Below are 13723 nucleotides of genomic sequence, written 5' to 3'. Positions count from 1 at the left end.
TACCATTATTTATTTCAAATTAACTGTTCAAAAGTACAAATACATTATATCAGAAGTGATCTCAAGCTTTCCCATGCAATACATAGAAATTATAGTTTTTTAGTGATTGTATCATTGGAAAGTTGTTAGAATTGGCCCAAACAGACATGATAGTTTTGCAATTTCCTGAATTTATTATGAAATGGAATTTTTTTGGATCTCTTCCTAACATTCTTATGTTTATAGTTTTTTCCTAACAGAAAAAGGACATTAGGTAAAAAACAAACAAACAAAAAAAAACTAATGAAATTTGAATAAAGTATGGGGTTTAGTTAATAATAACACATATATCAGTTCATTAGCTGTAATAAATACGCCATTCTAATGCATGATTTTAATAGGGGGAAATGGGTGTGGGTACAAGGGAACTCTTTGTGCCATATTCATATTTTCCTATACATCTAAAATTGTTCTAAAAAATAAAGTTTTAAAAATTCTTAATTTTCTGACAATTTGTATGACTTGCTGCATATAAAAGAAATATATTAAATTAAAATTCATAAAAAATTTCTTTTGATGAGTTATGAACAAATATCACTGAAAAATTTGACTATGCTGTCTATTGAACATAAATGTGCAAAGAAAAATAATGTCTACAAAGTCATTTCAATTTTTCAGAAGTGAGGGATTGAAACAGATATTGTAATGCTATTATTCCTTATTGTGACAGGTCAAAATGTGGTTAAAAGTGTTTATTTCTTATTCCAAAAAGAGAACCGATATAATTTAAAATATTAGTCCATTAAAAAAAATAATAATTCACAACAATCAAGTGAGATTTATTTCCAGGTAGTAAGGGTGGGTCAATATTTGCAAATCAATCGATGTGATACATCACAGCAGTAAAAAAAGGATAAAAACCACACAGTCCTTTCAACAGATGCAGAAAAATCATTTGACAAAGTACAACATCCATTCATGATAAAAGCCCTTAACAAAGTAGGTTTAGAGGGAGAATAGCTCAACCTAATGAAAGGCCATTATCTGAAAAACCTACAGTGAACATCATACTCAAAGTGGAAAAACTGAAAGCTGCCTCCCTAAGGTCAGGAGCAAGACAAGGATGTCCAATCTCATCACTTGTATTCAACATAATACTGAAAGTCTTAGCCCACTGCAATTGGACAACAAAAAGAAGTAAAAGGCATCCAAATCAGTAAGGAAGAAGTAAAACACTCACTATTTGTGGATGACAGGATACTATGTACAGAAAATATGAAAGGCTCCACCCAAAGACTGCTAGAACTGGTAAAGGAAGTCAGTAAGGTCAAAAGATAGAAATTCAATGTGCAGAAGTATGTTGCATATCTATACATTAATAATGATACAGCAGAATGAGAAATTAAGAGAATAAGCTCATATTACACCCAAAATAATAAGATACCTGGAAATAAAGCTAACTAAAGATGTAAAAGACCTGTGTAGTCTGAAAACTATAAAACACCGATGAAAGAAATTGAAGATGACACAAAGAAATAAAATACTTTCCAAGCTCATGGATTGGAAGAACAAATATTGTTAAAATATCTATACTAAACAAATCAATCCACAGATTTAATGCAATTCCTATCAAAATACCAATAGGAGGTATTCCTAACATTTTTATGGAACCACAATTCTGGACTTTAAGTTAAATCACAAAGCTATAATAATAAAAATGGTATGGTACTGACACTAAAATACACACATAGATCAATGGAATGTAGTAGAAAACTCAGAAATAATCCCACAATTGTATGGTCAATTAATTTTCAACAAAACAAGACAGAACATTCAATGGGAAAAAGTATCTTCATCAAATAGTGTTGGGAAAACCAGTAATCTACATTCAAAAGAATTAAACTGGAACACTTTCTTGTACCATACACAAAAAGATAAATTCAAGACATAAATCTGAGACTTGAAACCATAACAGATCTAGAGCAGAACTCAGGAAGTAAGCCCTTCGATATCAGCTGTAGCAACTTCTTTCTAGATGTCTCCTGAGGCAAGGGAAACAAAAACAAAAATAAACTATTGGGACTTCATCAAAATAAAAAGCTTCTGCACAGGGAAGGAAGGAATCAACGAAACTAAAAGGCAACTTATGGAATAGGAGAAGATATTTGAAATGACATCTGACAAAGTGTTAGTGTCCAAAATATACAAAGAACTTATAAAACTAAATTCCAAAAAAAAACCCAAATAATCCAATTTTTAAATGGCCAGAAGACATGAATAGACATTTTTCCAAAGAAGGCATACAGATTGCTAACAGACACATGAAATAATATCTAACACCACTCATAATCAGGGAAATACAAATCAAAACTTTAAATGAGATATCACCTTACACCTCACATCTGTCAGAATGGCTAAAATCAACAACACTAGAAACAGCAGATATTGGTGAGGATGTAGAGAAAGGGGAACACTCTTACACTGTTGGTGGGGATGCAAACTGGTGCATCCACTCTGAAAAACAGTATGGAGTTTCCTCAAAAAGTTAAAAATAATACTACCCTATAATCCAGCAATTGTACTAGTAGGTATTACCCAAAGAATAGAAAAACATGAAGTCGATGGGATATATGCACCCCTATGTTTATTACAGCATTATTTACTGTAACCATATTGTGTAAGCAGCCCGTTTCCATTAATCAATGAATAAAGAAGTGCTATGTAGTTTTATTTTCCTCTCTCCCTTTCCTGCCTTCCCATATATTTATATTCTTCCTTAAATTCTACATGAGTGATATTATATGATATTTATCTTTTTCAGACTTTTTTCACTTAGCATCGTACACTCTAGCTCCATCTACATCATTGCAAATAGCAAAATTTCATTCTTTTTTATGGCTGAGTAATATTGCCCTGTGTGTGTGTGTGTGTGTGTGTGTGTGTGTGTGCGTGTGTGTGTGACATCTAGATGGGTGAAGGGTATTGGACACTTTTGTGATGAGCACTGGGCATTGTATGTAAGTGATGAATCACTGAATTCTACTTCAGAAACAAATATTGCACTGTATGTTAACTAAGTAAAATTTAAATTAAAAAGTTATATACATATGTATATATTATATGTGTGTGTATATATATATGTATGTATATATATTTCATAAATATAATGAAATTTTACTCAGCCATAAAGAAGAATGAAATGTTGGGCACCTGGGTGGCTCTGTGGGTTAAGCCTCTGTCTTTGGCTCAGGTCATGATCTCAGGGTCCTGGGATTGAACCCCACATCAGGGTCTCTGTTCAGCAGGGAGCCTGCTTCCTCCTCTCTCTCTGCCTGCCTCTCTGCCTACTTGTGCTCTCTCTCTCTCTGTCAAATAAATAAATAAAATCTTTAAAAAATTGGAAGAATGAAATGTTGTCATTTGCAATGGCATGGGAGCAGCTAGGGGGTACAATGCTAAGCCAAGTAAGTCAGTCAGACAGACAAATACTATATGATTCACTCATATGTGGAATTTAAGAATCAAAACAAATAAGCAAAGAAAAATGAAAGAGAGCAAAATCAAAAAACAGACACTGAACTGTAGAGAACAAACTGATAGTTACCAGGTTGAAACAAGCAATGGAGATTAAGGAATTAAGGAGTGCACTTGTCCTGAAGAGCACCTGGTGAGGTATGAAAATGTTGAATCACTATATCATACACCTGAAAATAATATAACATTCTATGTTAACTATAGTGTAATAAAAAGAAAATATAATAAAATTATTTTTAAAATAATGAGTATAACTTTGACAATTAAGATGACTAAAACAAAAGACACCAATAGCCTTTCTAGAGATATATTATAATCCTTTCACAAAAAAATTGTTTACAACTCAGTTTTTGCCCTTCCAAAGACATATTTTTGTTAGCTTTATTTTCTTTACCATATTTTGTTTTGGCAGGCATCAGTTAATCAGTTTTATCTTCCCCTTGTCCAAGATCCTAGCCTCATTCTGTTTCCTAGAGGTATAGATATTTTCAAATTCTGTGTATCTTACACTGCCCTTGTATTATCTCTCAAATATGTGGACACCTCGAATTTTTCATAATCTACCTTATAATATGTGCATCATGTTCCTATTCCATTTTAGTATAAGCTCCTTTAGGGTCAGTACTGTAACTTACTCCCCTATAACAACCTGGGCACATCATGTACGTTCACATGGAAAAAGTTCATTTGTGGATTTAGGTTAACTTGATTTTTTAAGAGAATAATTTTAATAGCTTTTTTTTTCTTATACTTTTCTCTCTCTCTCTCTCTTTCTCTCTCTCTCTCTTTCATGGTTTGCTGGTTTTCTTTAGTGATATACTTGTGTTTCTTACTTTGTTTGCATGTCCCTTACTGTTTCTTGATTTGTGGTTTCCATTAGGTTTATAAATAACATCTTCTGCATGTAGCAGTGTCTGTTAAACTGATGGTTGCTTAATTTTGAACCCATTCTTTATTCCTCTCTTCTCCACATTGCAGATATGTGGTATCATCTTTCATATCTTTTAATTTTGTGCTTCTCTTGATTTTTACAGATACACTTAATTGTTTTTTGCTTTTACCCTTCCTATTTTTCTTGCTCTCAGTTATGGCTTTTGTTTTCAACTCACAGAGTCCCCCTTAATATTTCTTGTAGGGCTGGAGTAATGGTCAACTTTTGCTTGTCTGGGAAACTATCTCTCCTTCTATCTTGAATTATAGTCTTATTGGATAAACTATTCCTGGGTGGAGATTTGTCCCTTTCAGCACTTTGAATACATCATGGCACTCTCTTCTGGCCTGCAAAGTTTCTGCTGAAAAATAAGCTCATAGCCTAAAGGACTTTCTTTTGTATATAATTATCTACTTTTCTCTTGCAATGTGTAAAGTTATTTCTTTATCACTGTTTTTTTTGCCATTTTAATTACCATGTGTCTTGATTTTGTTTGGGGATCTCACTGCTTCCTGGATCTGGATGTCTGTTTCTCTCCCCAGATTTGGAAAGTTTTCAGCTATTCTATCTTCAAATACATTTTCTCTCCCCATTTCTCTTTCTTATATTCTTGGATCCCTATAATGAGAATATTATTACACTTGATGGAGTCACAGATTTTTCTAAGTCTACTCTCATCATGCAGTATTTGTCTCTCACTTGATTAGCTTGGTTGCTTTTCACTACTCTATCCTCTAGGTCACTGATAACATTCCTATGCTTCTTGTAGCTTACTATTTATTCCATATATTATATTTTTAGTTTCATTTATTGAGTTCTTCATGTCTGATATATTATTTTTTTATCTCCTTGTCAAAGCTTCACTGATGTCTTCCACCCTTTTCTGAAGGTCAGTATGTTTATGACCATTTCATTAAATTCTATAGTAAGCATATGCTCACCAGAATCGACACTGTGTGTGTGTGCTTGTGCCTTGCTATTGTGTCTGAGTTACTTTTCCTTTTGGTCCTAAAGTCTAAACTAACTATTTGCCTATTGTGGGCTGTGCTTATTTTCTCTAATATTAGTGAGACCCTGGCAGGCTGGCTCTGAGTGAACATGACAGCAGAAAGGCTCGGGGTAGGATGGTGGTGTTAGTAAAATTTGTTCTGAGCCTCTATCCCAGGCTGGTTCTCCAACAGTCCAGTGGCCCCTGGGGGTAAGGTACACAGCAGCAGTTGTGGTGACCAGGATCATTCAGCATTCAAGAAGGCAGGTGCTGGGCAGGGTGTAGGCATGACATTAGCAAAATTTCCACTGAGCCTAGGGCCAAGTTCAGCAGGCTTGGAGTGGGTGAGTCCTCGGAACTCTTGGGTGGGGCACCCTGTTAACAGGTTATATAGCAAGTGTCTGCACAGATGTGCCTCCTGCAGATGACTCTGTGTTTGTGCTAGGGAGTGGGAGAGGAAAATGGCACCTGCCAGTTCCTTTGATCCCAGAAAAGTCCCCCAACGTGTTCTAAAATCAGTACAAACAGATCTCCCTTCCATTGTTCAAGCTGTCACTTCTATGTTGCCTCTCCTTGGGCTCTTGTCTCTTTAGGGGAGGAGACTCTGTTCTCCCTTCATCTTCATGGCTCAGCCAGTGCTGAGTCAGTGGACTTTTAAAACTCTAGGCTCCAAGTTCCACTGGTTTCAACCCTTCTAGTTTTCAAGGCCAGACATTATGGGGATTCATTCTCCCATGCAGGCTCCCTGTTGCTTTCCCTTCTTCATGACTGCATCTCCCTTCCTCCAGAAGGCAGCTCCTGACCACCATTTCTGTTCTTCCTAACCTGTCCAATGTGGCTTCTTCTCTACATTTAGTTGCAGAGTTTGTTCTATCAGTCTTCAGATTGCTTTCTGGTTTATTTACTCAGATGTGAGTGATACCTAGTTGTTAACATGTGAGGAGGTGAAATTAGTGTTCTCCTACTCCACAGTCTTCCTAAGCTTCTCCAGGATACATCCAAAGTAAATGGGATATTTACTCTAAGAGGGATATTTTTGATGGAAGGGAAGAAAAAATACAGTTAAAGTGGTAAATAACAATTGGCACCCACAACTTAAGGTTACCAAGTCATCCGAATATGTACAGAAGTCAATTGCCAAGGTTTTCAGAAGTGACCCTGAGACAGCATGGTCTTGTGTAAGCCAAGTATCAAGATGGAGAAGCAGCTGATGAGAGGAGATGGGCACCCTGGGTTCTGGTTCTCTGTTCTATTTAGCAGACTCAGTTGCCTTCCTGACACACAGTAAACAGTAACAACTGGGTAAGAGAAGTCTTCCAGCATGCCAAGATTCACCCTAAACAGACTTTGGTCAAATTCACAAAGCCCCTCATTCGGACTGACAAGGAAATGAAGAGACAGGTACATTATCAAAATGATACATAGTTTCCTTCATAATTTACAGACTGGATGTTATCATTTATATCAAGGTTATATACAGAAAACAGACTATTTTATTTTTCTCTTTTTCCTTTTTAATTTTTTAATTTAAATTTAATTAGCCAACATATAGTGCATCATTAGTTTTTGATGCAGTGTTCAATGATTCATTAAGCAAAACAAAAACAAATTTAAGATTTAAAAATAAATAAATATATTTTTTTAAAGTTCATATGGGGCTAACAACTGAATACATGGCATTCTTTTAAAGATCTAAAGAACTTTTCTGGGTGTTATACACAAGTAATGAATCACTGAACACTACATCAAAAACTAATAATGTACTATATGGTGGCTAACTGAACATGAAAATAAAATATCTAAAGAACTTTAATTATTTATTTATTTACTTCAGAGTGAGGGGGTGGCAGAGGGAGAGAGAATCTTAAGCAGGCTCCATGACCTGCACAGAACTCCATGCTCAACACATAGCCTAATTCAGGGCTCAGTTTCACAATCCTGAGATCATGACCCAAGCCAAAATCAAAAGTCAGACACTTAACAAACTGAGCCACCCAGACACCCCATCTAGAGAACCCTTAAAATAAATGCAATGCATGATACGTTAGGAAATAGTTTATGACATAGAACTGTTAATCTTATCATTCTAACAACAAAAAAGGGTATTTTCAAAAGGAAAACATAGGGGCACCTGGGAGGCTCAGTCAGTTAAATGTCTGCCTTCAGCTCAAGTCATGATCCTGGAATTCTGGGATAGAGCCCCTCATCAGGCTCCTTGCTCAACAGGATGCCTACTTATCCCTCTGCTTGCCATTCCCCCTGCTTGTGTTCTCTTTCTCTCTCTCTCTCAAATCAATCATTTTTTAAAAGGAAAACATAAACATAAAACTGTAATTCTATGAATCCTCCCAAGCCATTTTTGTCTTTTGTGTCTACAGCTATTTTATAGAGTTGTAATATTAGTGTATATGCAAAATTGTTTCACTTAAAAAAAACTAATACCATATTGGAAACATTTAACCATAGTGTTGCACTTTTCCTAATTGAAATAGTAACAATTGTATATTATTCCTTTGAGTTGGTATGTCAAATGGTATTTATGTTGGATATTTAGGTTATTTCTGATTTTTTTAAAGTAGAAGTTAATAAGTAACCAAAGAATGATAAAATTATTTTTCTTTTTTAAAATACATCCTATTAACATAGGATGTATTATTTTTTTAAAATACATATTTTTAATTATCTTTTTTTAAATACATCCTATCAATATGTATTATTGCCCCCAGGGGTACAGGTCTGTGAATCATCAGGCTTACACATTTAACAGCACTTATCATTGCATGTACCCTTCCCTATGTCCATAACCCAACCACCCTACTATCCCTATACCCCACTCCTCACAACCCTCAGTTTGTTTTTTGAGATTGAGTCTCTTATGCTTTGCCTCCCTACTGATCCCATCTTGTTTCATTTTTTCCTTCCTTGTCCCCCACAACCCCCACCCTGTCTCTCAAATTTCTCATATCAGAGAGATCATTTGACAATTGCCTTTCTCTGATTGACTTATTTTGCTCAGCACAATGACCTGTAGTATCATCCATGTCATTCAAATGCAAGATTTCACTTATTTTGATAGCTACATAGTTGAGGAATGTTCCCTCTATTCCTATACTCTGAAGAGTTTTAATCAGGAATGGATGCTGTATTTTGTCAAATACTTTTTCTGCATCAATTAAGAGGACCACGTGGTTCTTTTCTCTTATTTTTGTGTTCTATCACATTGATTGATTTGTGAATATTGAGCCACCTTGCATCCCAGGGGTAAATCCCACCTGGTTGTGATGGATAATCCTCTTAGTGTACTGTTGGTTCCTATTAGCTAGGGTCTTGCTGAGAATTTTGGCATCTGTATTCATCAAGTATATTGGTTTGAAGTTCTCCTTTTTCATAGGGTCTTTTCCTGGTTTTGGGATCAAGGTAATGCTGGCCTTACAGAAAGAGTCTGGAAGTTTTCCTTCTGTTTCTATTTTTTGAAACATTTTCAGGAGAATAGGTATTATTTTTTCTTTGAATGTTTGGTAGAATTACCCAGGGAATCCATCATGCTCTGGACTCTTGTTTTTTGATCACTGCTTCAATCTCATTGCCAGCTATTGGTCTATTCAGGTTGTCAATTTCTTGCAGTTTCAGTCTCAGAAGTTTATAGGTTTCCAGGAATACATCCATTTCTTCTAAGTTGCTTAACTTATTGGCATATAGCTTTGATAATAACTTCTGATGATTGTTTCTATGTCCTTGGTATTAGTCATGACCTTTTCCCTTTCATTCATAATTTTATTAATTGGGGATCTTTCTCTTTTCTTTTGGATTCGTCTGGCGAGTGGTTTGTCGATCTTATTAATTCCTTCAAAGAATCAGCTTCTAGTTTCATTAATATGTTCTACTGTGTTTTGGTTTCTAATTCATTGATCTGCACTCTAAACTTAATTATTTCCCTTCTTGTGTCTGGGTTAGGTTTAATTTGTTGTTGATTCCCCAGATCGTTAAGGTGTAAAGACAGTTTGTGTATTTGGGATTTTTCTATTTTATTGATTGAGGCTTGGACGGCTATGTATTTTCCCCTTAGGACCTCCATTGCTGTATCCTGTAGGTTTGGGATCATGTGTCTTCATTCTCATTGTTTTCCATGAATTGATTAAGTTCTTCTTTGATTTCCTGATTGACCCAAACATTCTTGAGCAGGATGGCCTTTATCTTTGAAGTGTTTGAATTTATTCCAACCTTTGTATATTTCTTCCAACCTTTGTATATATATATATACCACATTTTCTTTATCCATTCAACTGTTGATGGACATCTAGGTTCTTTCCATAGTTTACCTATTGTGGACATTGCTGCTATAACCATTCAGGTTATATATTGTATTTCCAATATTTTGATGCTTGTTCTTCTTGCCATATTAGGGAAATTCTCTATTATAATTTGCCCAAATATACCTTCTGCCCCTCTTTCTCTTTCTTCTTCTGGAATCCCAGTTATTCTAATATCATTTCATCTTTTGGTATCACTTATCTCTTGAATTCTCCCCTCATGGTCCAGTAGTTGTTTGCCTCTCTTTTGCTCAGCTTCTTTATTCTCCATCATTTGATCTTCTATATTACTAATTCTCTCTTCTGCCTCATTTATCCTGTCAGTAGGAGCCTCCATTTTTTATTGCACCTCATTATTTTTTCTTATTTCAACTTCTTTGCATTTTAGTTCTTTTTTTTTGTCCAGATAGGGATTCTATTTCTCCATAAAGGATTTCTCTAATATCTTCCATGCCTTTTCTGAGCCCAAGATAGCACCTTGATAATTGTCATTCTTAACTCTAGTTCTGACATATTACCAATGTCTGCAATGATTAGGTCCCTAACCATCAGTACTGTCTTTTGTTCTTTTGTTTTGTGGTGAGGTTTTCTGTCTTGTCATTTTATGCAGATAAGAATATATGAATGAGAGAGTAAAATACTAAAAAGGTGGCAAAGACTCCTCAAAAAAATATGCGAACCAAATCAAAAAAGACCTGAAACTGTGGAGGAGAAAAATTGGGGGGGGGATAAATATATATATATATATGCATATATATATATATATATATGCATATGTATATACATATGTACATATGTACATACATATGTACATATGTATATACATATGCATATATATATATATATATAATTGGTGAATAGAACAGAACCACCCACTTGATTTGGGGTGTATTCTGGTCTCTTGGAAGAAACTACCTCCCAAAATTAAAAAAAAAGAAAAACATATATATATATATATATATATATATATATATATACACACACACACGCACACACACAAATAAAGGTAAACATGAGGGAGGGTTAGACTACGATTGTAGAGATGAAAATTTTAAAAGATTCTTAAGCAGGAATTGATAATTAAGTTGGTTGGAAAAAGAAGAGAAAAATAAGTGATAATGTGATCAGGCAGAAGCTAGATTTAGGGTATATTTTGATCGATTAGAAGAAATTTTATCCCAAAATTTTAAAGAAAAAAAAAACCCTATATGTATACAAAAAAAAAAAAGGTTAAATACAATGAAGGGATAAAATATGACTATAACAATGAAAATTTTAAAAGATTTTTTTTAAGTATTGATAAGATAAAATGGTTAAAAATGTTAAAAGTAAAAAGGGAAAAAATTGAAAAATAGAATAAGAAAAAAATAAAATTAAAAAATTTAACTTTGCAAGACTAAAGGATCATGGGAAAAATACCATGTCTTGCTTTCCCCTAGCTCTGGAGTTCCACAGTTCTTGTTGACATATGAACTTGGTCTTGGCTGGATTTTCTTGCTTATCTTCTGGGGAGGGGCCTGGTGTGGTGATTGACAAATGTCTTTGCCTGAGGCAGAATTGCACCACCCTTGCCAGGGGCCAGGCTAAATAATCTGCTTGGTTTCATTCTCAGGAGCTTTTGTTTCCTAAATGCTTTCTGTAGATCTTTGGAGAATGGGAATGGAAGTGGTGACTTCCAAATCTCCAGCCTGAAGGAACCAAGAGCTTGGGCCCCACTCCTCAGTGTGCTGTTAGAGTAAATCAGTCAATCGTTCCCATCTCCCTGGTCTCCAGTCACATTCTGTGCTCAACTGGCCTGTGACCAAGACTTTCTTTCTCTGGCACACAGCCCTTTTTGGAGTCTCCAAATCCACAGTTCCTTCCATGTGCTTCTGCTCTGCTCCTCCCGGAGGAGGAAGGATGGGGTCTTTTCAGATCTGCCACTTTTGGGGTTCTTGCTCAAAGAGCATGGCCCTACTGTGTCTTGGATCATGGTTTAAGGTAACCCTGTTCTGAGAGCCCCAACTTGGCTCTATCTCTGTAGCCAGCTTCCCCACTCCAAGACCTGGGAGCTCTGCCACACTCAGATACCCCTGGTCTTTCTGTGACCCCACAGGTCCTGAGACCACACTGTCCTCACAAAGGCTCCACCCCCACCTAGCCTCTGCAGCAATATCCCTCTGTGGAGAAGAATTCTAAAAGTTCTGTTTTTGTGCTCCACTACTCCACTGTTTGCCAGAAGCTGATCCCTCCTCCCATGGTTTATCTTCCCATCACTTCAGATTCACTTCTTTGTACATCCTACCTTCCTGAAAGTGGTGGATTTTCTGTTCCTAGAATTACTGTTCTTCTATCTCCTATTGAGTTTATAGGTGTTCAGAATGGTGTGATAACTAACTAGCTGAACTCCTGGGACCTAATGCTTTCTCGGTCTCCTACTCCTCCACCATCTTGCTTCAAGACATTCTTTTTCTGATTAAGATAGAGAAACACACTCTAATCTGTCTTTCCTACTCAAATGCAACTAAAATTCTTGTACAAAAGGCATAGAAGAACTATACAAGAACTCTGCAGAATAAATGGTAGCAGGTGAATTTTAAAAGGAAAACAAAAATTAAAGTACAAGTAATACATCAATGAATTTCCTGGTTTTTTTCCTTATATATTCCCTATTCTGGAATCAAAGGCATCATGAAGTCCAAAACTGCAGAAGTATAGACAAAAAGAACTCCAAGAAAAGCCCTCATTTTTTTTTAAATCAAAGAACCAGAAATGATTAACACCTATGAAGATAAATTGGAAGAAATCCATTGTTGTTTTTATTTTTCTGTCTATCTCCAGCTTTCAGGCAATATTCAACTTTCAAGTTCATGGTGGGGGTAACAGCAATGATAGGTGGGAAACTAAAATTCTTAGGAAGAGGACTCATCTTCTTTGAGCAAAATAATTATAGTCAAAATAATGGGAGAGAAAATTCTACTACCTTTTCTCCCACTGCTTAGCTTGGAAAATGATCCAGTCACAGGAAGAATGTGGCCTAGTGAAGACACTAAAAAGCCCTGACTTTCTATCCAAAGGACCAAGAAGGGGTCTCTGCTACCCAGAGAGTGTAAGGTTGATCAGAAATAAGAGATAACTTATGAAATAGAATACATAGAGAAGTTTATGAATTCATGGGCTTACTCTCAAGCTGTATATGTGAAGATTTGACCCTAAAAAGTACATGAGAGGCATGCAGAGCTTAACTATAGAGTTAACTATGGAATCTATAACCTGGGTCCCAGACAAGCCTCTCAGCCAGTGCATCCATGGACTAGGTAGTAGACACATGAGACAAATCTGAATAACATCTTGAAGGCTTTGAAAATTGAACTGATATTCAAACCACAATCTACAGAAGGTGGATTAGAACTTGAGAACAAAAACTTGCCAAAACAAACAAAATTTAGTAACATTCTCAATAGAATTAGAACAAGACTTGGAGTCTCATATACAGTATTTAAAATGTCCAGTCTACAATAAAAATCACTCAACATATAAAGAACTAGGAAAATCTCAGAAACTCTCAAGAGAAATTATCAATCAAAATATGCCAATCCTGAGATCACCTGGATGTTACAATTATCAGAAAAAAACACTCTAAAATCACTATTATAACCAAGAAGTAAAAAACAAACAAACAAACAAACAAAAAACCACCTTGAAATTAATGGAAAGATAGAAAGTCTTACCAGAGTACTAGAAGCTACCAATAAATGAAATGAAAAAATTTTAGAACTGAAAAATAGAATAACTGAATAAAACATTCACAGAAAGCATTCAATATCAGATTGGAGACAATAGGAAGGAGTTAGTAAATTTGAAAACAGGGCAATATAAATTGTCCACTCTGAAGAAAAGAAAACTAAAATGAGTGGGACATTTTTGTGGAATAATATCAAAAAGTATAACTGTCACGTTATCTGCATCCCAGAAGAAAAAGAATGTTATGGGAAAAAATTG

Source organism: Neovison vison, chromosome X (genome assembly GCF_020171115.1).
Source record: "Neovison vison isolate M4711 chromosome X, ASM_NN_V1, whole genome shotgun sequence".
In the NCBI taxonomy this organism is placed as follows: Eukaryota; Metazoa; Chordata; class Mammalia; order Carnivora; family Mustelidae; genus Neogale; species Neogale vison.
The sequence above is the reverse complement of the archived record's forward strand: the minus strand, read 5'-3'. Positions refer to the sequence as shown.